General features: G+C 48.0%; 1 protein-coding gene and 1 long non-coding RNA gene across 2 annotated transcripts in view; one reads left to right on the forward strand and one right to left on the reverse strand.

Annotated features, from left to right (window-relative positions):
- Positions 1-6795, reverse strand: part of BLK (BLK proto-oncogene, Src family tyrosine kinase) — a 42804-nt gene extending 36009 nt beyond the window's left edge. Inside the window, exon 1 of the mRNA XM_080585719.1 lies at positions 6740-6795. The gene's annotated coding sequence lies outside the window, so the exon portion shown is untranslated. The remainder of the gene's footprint in view (positions 1-6739) is intronic.
- LOC308192307 lies at positions 452-4506 on the forward strand. The gene is made up of 3 exons (XR_013948713.1): positions 452-2080; positions 2399-2485; positions 2820-4506. It is a non-coding gene; the product is annotated as an uncharacterized lncRNA (long non-coding RNA).
- Positions 6796-7787: the final 992 nt, after the last annotated feature.

The raw sequence follows: 7787 nt of genomic DNA on the forward strand, positions 1-7787 counted from the left end.
TGGCTGAGGACACGATGCTGTATGAGCAAGGAAGGTGCCCCAGGATGCGGGTGCCCATTGCCCCAGCGCCGCTTGTGGGCATCGCCAAGGCTCTGCAAGTGCTCTGTGCTCCTGGCAGAGGGAAAAAACCCCGTGGAGGGCTGCAAGTGTTTGGGACAACGGTCTGGGCCTTAAGCAGGACTCTGCAAGTGCCTTGTCTGCCCTGGGGCCAAGCCATGCCCCTTATCCTACAGCTGGCAGAGCCCAGGGTCATCCTGGGGGCTCTCTGAGGACAACCAGGACAGACACCTACCCCACTGCCCCTCCGGCAGGTGTGCTGCAGAATCAGGCCTGCCCTTTGCATACCAAGGGGATACAGAAATGAGGAAGCCCTTGCAGGTTTGTCAGACTTCTCCCTCACCAGTTTGCATTTTGCTGTCTCCGCTGTCCTCCAGCTAAAGGCAGGGGAGAGAGGACAGAGCTGGAGGAGGTCAGGTTGGGGCTGGGGAAGGAGAGGAGAGATTTGGGGTTAGCTGGGGCGCTTTGAGCTTTAGGGCAGGGCTTCATCCTTTGGCAGAGAGTGCATCTGAAGTACCTGACTGCTCTCTGCTAAGTGAGCTTCACTTCCTATTCCTACAAAAAGGGAAGTTGCTTTTTTAGAAAGCTGCTTGCCATCCACCGCAGAGGTAGGAAGGAGGAGCTACCACGAGGTGCAGCAAAGGCTTAGAAATAAGGCTGCCAAGTCATCCTGGGAAACAGGGCGACAGCACGGCAGCTCCAGACAGAAACCTGCTTCTGATTTGAGACACGTTCCCAGTTCTGACAGTGGGGAAACCCAGCAGCTGCAGCCAGGCTGCTGCACAGACCCTTCCAGTGACGGCAGCAGTTAAAGCAGCTCAGAAGCGAGGAGTTTAAATAAACAGATTAAACATGGTGCAATCTACCTACTGCATCCCAGGGAGGTTTTTAGGTACCTAGAGCTGTGACCCTGAGGGGAGAATCAGCCCTTCATCCCCATGCCTCCTCTGTTGCCTCCAGACTGGGAATCTCCTGGCCCTGAGACGAGACCCAGAGTGGAGAAGCCCAGGCAGTGAATGCCCTCCTGCAATCTGTCTGCTCAGAATTCATGAAGCACCAGCCCACGGGTATCCTTTAGAAGAAACTGGAGGGAAGTCACTGCGAAAGCATGCAAAAAAGGCCACTGAAAAGAGAGGAAGTCTCGTACACAGCTCCCGGGTCACTCCAGATGGGCTCCCCCTGCCCCCAGCTTCCCCAGCCCGAGGGTGCAGGCTGTCATCTCCCCCGCTCCAGCAGGGTCTGGCTGGCAGTGGTCCCACCTTGCTGCCACATGTCGGTCTCCAGATATTCCTCAGGAGCTTTGCAGTCTGCAATCCCACAGCTGGCTCACCTCTGCTACCTGTTACAATCCCCCGTAAGATGTGCATTGAGCCCAAATGTCCAGCCCATGGGGTAAAAGCCTGAAGAAAGATCTCTAGGACTAACCACAATCCCTGGACATGGAGAGGGTCCGAAAAATGCTGCTGTCTCCCTCTGGATGACCCCAAGCCCAGTGGGATGGCCACCCGGCCTTACACCCACACTGGTGGCCCCACTGCACAGCCTCCTTCTGCAGCAGAGCCCACCACATTTTATCCGCTTTACACTGAACCTGATAAAAGCGTTCCCATTAAGGTGGCTGCTGCAGAAGGGGCTCCGGCTTCGATCTGAAGCCTCCCAGAGGGATGAAGGCACCTCCACTTTCCAGTTGGCCCCAGGGGCTGCTTTCTACACCCCTGCAGTGCAAGCTAGGTAGCTCATTCCCTCCAGACCTCATTCTCATGACCTGCTCATGATTTTCCCCTCCCATTCCTTGCCTGTTAAGAACGAGTACCCTAATTTACCATCTGAACCTCGCAGCTGCCATTCCTCTGGCAAATTAAAAGCTAATTTAAAGCACTGGATTGCTGCTGGAGGAGGGTGCTGATGCATTGTAACCAACCTTCTGGCCTCCATTTTGATGGCTGAGGCTTTCTGAGCTCTAAGGCAGTATCTCTGCTAGTGAAATAGTGTCAGGTCTCCATCTCTCCCCCTTCAAAATAAGGTGCCTGCATCCAAACTCCTTGTTAGGGCTTTGCAGGGCTTTCCCTTGTTTAGCTACTGGTATTTATTGCTGAATCCTCTGGGTTAGCCCAAGAGACTGGGAAGAAAATGCAGCAGTGGCTTTGCTTGACGTTTACTGGGGGGTATTCTACTGGTAGGGACGTGCTCTCCTCCCCAATCCTCCCTGCCAGGCTTCCTCCACACCATGCCTGTTCTTGCTACTTGCAGCAGCTGAAGCCCTGCCTCACTGATATTTTCACCAAATGCTGGAAAAAGGATATTTTCTGACGCAAGTTTACTCTAGTAATGTCTCAAACAGCTCTGGTCTTCCTCCTGTGAGTCTCAAATGCTGAAGGCCAAATACGTAAGAGACAACTGGGAAAAAAAATCTGTGATAAAAGTCAAGGTAAAGCTTTTGTACCAATTTTTCTATTTGCTTAGTATGACCTTGTTTCTCCCTCCTTCCATCACGTGTTGCTGATGACGCCTTGATTTTTCCGTAGACCGCTTAACCTGCATTCGAAGCCCATTTCTCGAGAATCGTGCACCCATTTTGAGATGTTCTGCCCCTAATTTTCTTGTTTCCAAGCCATTCGCCGCGAGCAGTTATTCACATAAACACGGACTCCATTGTGGCTTGGGTCTTGGGCAGGCACCAACCTGATCTCAGCTAAGTCCTGCAACACCTCGGCTCCTCTGCCCGTGGCATTTTGTCAGGGTTTTCCTTTTTCCCACCACAGGCTGCACTGAGCAGAGGGATACCCTCCTGTGAGGCCACCTGGTGTAATCTGATGGTCCTTCACCACTTGCTACCATAACCTGGGGAAAAAGAGACGTCTGAGAAAAGAGGAGGCTGCGACCTTCTGCGTACGAGGAGATATTTGCAAAGTAGGAAACGGGGACCCCGGTGACTCGGATGCAGGGTCAGTCGCCTCATTTGCCTCTTGGCCATAATGCAAATGGCACCAAGAATTTGTTCACCCCAGCTTCCTCCACCCAGAGTTGCGTATTCAACCATCGGTAAGGCGGCCCAGACGCCCCAGACAAATTAATAATTTTTCACTCTTCTCCTCTTGCTGGGTAGCAAAGGACTCATTTGTAAACCCCATGTGTTTTCTATTTCTGCTCTGTCTCCTACGTGCCTGACATGCAGGACACAAGGAGTCCTGCACGCTGCTTTTTGATCAGCAACAGATTTCCCACTTCCCAGATGAACAGAAGTCATCTGTGAGATCCAGTCAAGTTCAACGAATTATTTCATAAGTAAATAAAAGTTTGTCGGGGAGGAAATCCACAGAGAGGTTTTGAAAAGCACATTTCACTTCGGAAAAGAAGTACATTTTACAGGGTCGCAGAAATGTAGGGCTGGCCCTCAGGCAGTCATCTAATCCGCTTGGTGGACATATATTTTTCTGGGAGGTGACCTAAATGGTGCTTACTGTTGGAAATTCCCGCTGTTCCCCAGTCTGTCCCAGCCCTCCAAGTTCCATAGACTTAAAATGACTTCTTAATGATCAGCACTTCTTAATGATCAGCACGAATTTGCTTACTGAAAGACCTACAACTGCGTGTCCGGCCCATGGTGAACACAAAGTTTATTCCCTCCTTGTTTTTTGCAGAGGCTCCAGCAAATCAAGCACTACTACTTCTTGCAAAAATTCCCCATTGATCACGCTGTCCACACCTTTGCTCAGCTGTGTCCTTCTTTTTTAGGCCTTTTGAAATTGGGTTTGGGAGCTTGAATAGGCAAACCCGCAATGTTTTCCAAGTTAAAACTGACCGACATTAACAAAGGCAAAATTACTCTGTAAAACCCCAGAAACATTGTTCTCTAGCTCAGTTGCAACATTTTCTTGGAAGCAATTATAATTATAAATCTATTTTTTATTTCAACACAAGGAACTGCTCTCTTTTGGGGTTTGTTTTTTTTGGGGGGGAGAAAGGGGGGATTTTTTTTGGCTGGACAGTGAAATGAATTCAAGTGGCTTTACCCCTGATATGGAAGACAGAGAGACCTCTGAGAAGCACAGGGCTTGTTGAATATGAAATGTTAGAGGCCTGGTTTATGTTCCTGGTTTATAAGTTGCACTTTAACATTTATTTTTAAACCAAAACCATGACCTGTATATCCTGTTTCATATAGGGATGTACTTTCTTTTGAGTTTCATGGTGACATCTGATGGTGCAGCCAATTCTTCCACAAGCAGTGGGACCCTGAGGCTGTAATCTGTTGCCAAGACCTCTGAAAAGGGAGAATTGCATTCAATTTTATCCCCTCTACTACCTCCAATCTCTGCTGCTTGCAATGCAGTACAGATCTAACGAGAAAGCTGAATTGCAGCACATTAAATGAATCAGTGAGTGGAGACTTTGGGGTTGCCCGTGGTTCCAGCAGGATTTAGCCCCAGGGCCCTTGCAAAATTTTTGCCCATGATTGAGCCCCGTGGGTCTGCAGGAAACGATTGACTACAGGGGAGCTCACCCACATGGAGTCAACGCTTGGTTGCCTCCTTGAGTCTCATCAAGCATGAAAGAGCAGCAAGGAAACTCCCTTTTTAACACAGAGAGAATGGAAAGACTGATAGTAAGGAAGGAAGGCAAATAACGATGTAGTAACAGTGTGCCCAAGTGCTCCTACTCTGCCCAACACAGTGCCATCACTCCCGTGAAATCCACAGGGGCCTGTTTCCAGATGACAACGGGGTATCGCTGGTGAAAAATACCCCCTTTCCAAAAGTCTTCTCTGAACTTGAAGACAGCTTCAACACCTGCTTGGACTTTGATGTGTCCGTAAAGGTTTCAAGGAGAATTAAAGGCTGAAAAGTCAGTCGAGGAAAATCACAAAGCAGAAATAAAAGAGCGGATCTCCTTGTCTGAAATGGACTTATGGCCCAAATTGTGTAGAAGTAGGATGCTTTTTTTATTATTATTTTTTCTAATGCTCAGCTTGAGATATCATGGGCTTATTTAACAGGGGCTGAAGAGCACCCCACCTCAACTGAGAACAGTAGAGCCCAGGGTAGAAGTGCATACAACAACACCTCTTGTCTAATAAGCAGAATGTGGAAAGTCATTATAAAAACAGAAAAAAAAATAGTAACACCACCGCAGAATTTTCACTTAAATACGTCTTGTGTCTTTTCTCCTCCATCAGAAAATTTGGCCTTTGGCTTTTTACCTGTGACCCCCAAGGTGTAGTAATAGCTCTGTTTTGGCAGAACAAAACAAGAATGGGCCGAATTTTTTTTTTTTGACAGATTCTTGTGCATCGGCATAATGACAGTGCTGCAGGAGGTCTAGGAGAAAATACAAAATGTGGGCAAAAGATCACAAGTTCGGCAGCCCTCAAATCTTCTGACAAAAGTTACTTAAGCCTTGAGATGATGACTAATGAAGTATATTAATGAGGATGCCTTTACTGGCCTGCAGCTCTCTTTTTTCCTCCTTAATTTCTAGCCGGCTTCTCTTTTCCATCTCACACTAGACCCGGGACCACATGTGAGCGCTGTGTGTAGCACTGTCAGCAACATCGCTGCGGACCATATACACACCTTGTCCCAAACCTACATTTTCAGGGATCCATAATAAATTCAATTTCACGGCAGCCTTACAAGATAGGAAACAAAGCCCCCGTTTCACCAGGGAGGTAACTAAAGTGCCACAAAAAGCATTGACTTGCCAGGCATCACCGGCCACGATGCCCTGATGCAGAACGCCCCATGACACTGCAACTGCTTTTCCTCCCCAGAGATCACACCGTAAGCAAGGTGGCTTCTGAAAGATCCAGGCTCCAAGTCGAAGCACTAGGGAAAAATTTGAGCCTGGCCTAAGTTATAACCGAGAGTGAAAGTTATGGAGGTTTGAGTAGGTTCTGCATTAGTGGGGATGGGAAGTGACCAGAGAGAGAAGCATTAAGCCTGTCCTTCCTATAACCCCTTTTGGGGTTCTCCAGCTTGCCAGAAGCTTTGTCCACATTAAGGTTCTGTTGGTTTTACCAGCTTAACTGGAGGAGCTTGTGAAAGCAGAATTATTATCTCCGAGGAGAAAAATATCTCCAAAATGATCCAACCCATCTGTGGGGCAAAACAAAGCAAAGATCTGCAGTCCTAAATGTGCTTCTTGGCAGAAGGCAAATTAAAGGCTCAACCCTTCTCTGCACCGTACGCAGCACCCAGCAGTTCAATTCAGCAGCCACCGCCTGGAGCCTGAACATCCAAACTTCCATCTCCCTTTGCTGTTTAGAGGGCTTTGATCTACTTTTATGTTTTTGGTTTCTTTTGAAGAGAAGGAGTTTGATCAGTGCCCAAGAGAGAACATGCCAGGTCAGCTTCTCACTTAGAGCACCAGTCCCGCTTCAGAGGGTGCCTGGATTTCAGAAGATACACCCTGCCAGAAGGAAAGAAAGAAATGCACTCTGTCCTGATCCATGGCAGCAGCACGGCCAATTCCCTTCAATATCCTGCCACACATCTTTGAGGGCTTAATCACCACCAATGGCTAGACAGTAACCAGATGCATAGACAATAGTCAGAGATGGACCAAATCTTGGGTGCTCTAAGTGCATGCACCCAATGAAGAGGAAAGCGATAAATAAAGCAGCAGGAATGAAGCAAAGGTTTTGAATTTGAAAAAAAAAAAAAAAAAAAGTGTTTGCTCTTACCTGGTGATTCCTCTGTTCGGATTAAACCATAGCCCACTCGATCCTAGTTGTCCACCACAGTCAAAAAATCCCTTGCAGGGTGCGTACTTAAGAACATAAGCTCCCCTTGATAAGTTTTAATCCTTAAAGCACGTAGAAAGAGAAACCCTAATTCTTCATGGCGTTGTCAGTTGACTGCTGTTAGTGGTTTCCTGTCGACAACAGCTGAATGACAAATCGAACTAGTTTGTTACACTTATAGCAATTAAAGGGCTGGTAGTGTAACCACACGGCTCCTCTAGTGCTGACGTTGGAACGGTGGCTACCTTAGAAGAACTGTTATCCACAAAGGCTCAGCAGGCTATAAAAAGCACTGTCCCTCTTCAGCTGATGCCCCGGACCACTCTCATTCAGGCTGGTGTGAAGACACCCATGAAGACACAGGGTATAAAAGCTGGTTTGCAAAGGGGAGGAGAAATACGGGTCCTGAGTTTTCTAGATTGGCCCGTTCACAGCTAAGAGCATGCTGGGCCAATAGCAGGGATGGAGATATTTATTGCATGCGCTTAACCTTTGGGAGAGTTTATCTCCAGTCAGGTTCTAGTCTGAGCAGTTTCCCCTTTTGTAATCATCTAGGTTACGGTGCCGTAATCTTACTCACTTTCCATTTGAGGTTCTGCTTCTGCTTAAAATCTCATCTGAAAGAGAGTGGTCGTGTTCGTCCTCAGATCTGTCTGCGTCTCAGCCAGCTGATGTCATTAGGGCATGGAAGAAGAGATGCCAGAGACAGATGACAGCACATCCTGTTATCTCTTTATCACTTCTATGTAAGATCTCGTATGATCTGCCTTCCCTGTATTTTTTGCCATTAGCAACTTGCTATATTGCAAAATGTTTTTGCCCACCCAGTGCTCATCTGGAGTCGCAGTGGGCAGGGATCAGCTCAGATCACACCGTGCTGGGGTGTTTCACTGCCTGCGGCCTAATGCTGTGAAACGTGATTGTTCTCATTTCCACCCTCACCTGCAGAGTTTCAGACCTACCAACCTGCCTGGAGACCAGGAAGCTG

This window comes from Anser brachyrhynchus (assembly GCF_964034855.1).
Source record: "Anser brachyrhynchus genome assembly, chromosome: 3".
Taxonomy (NCBI): domain Eukaryota; kingdom Metazoa; phylum Chordata; class Aves; order Anseriformes; family Anatidae; genus Anser; species Anser brachyrhynchus.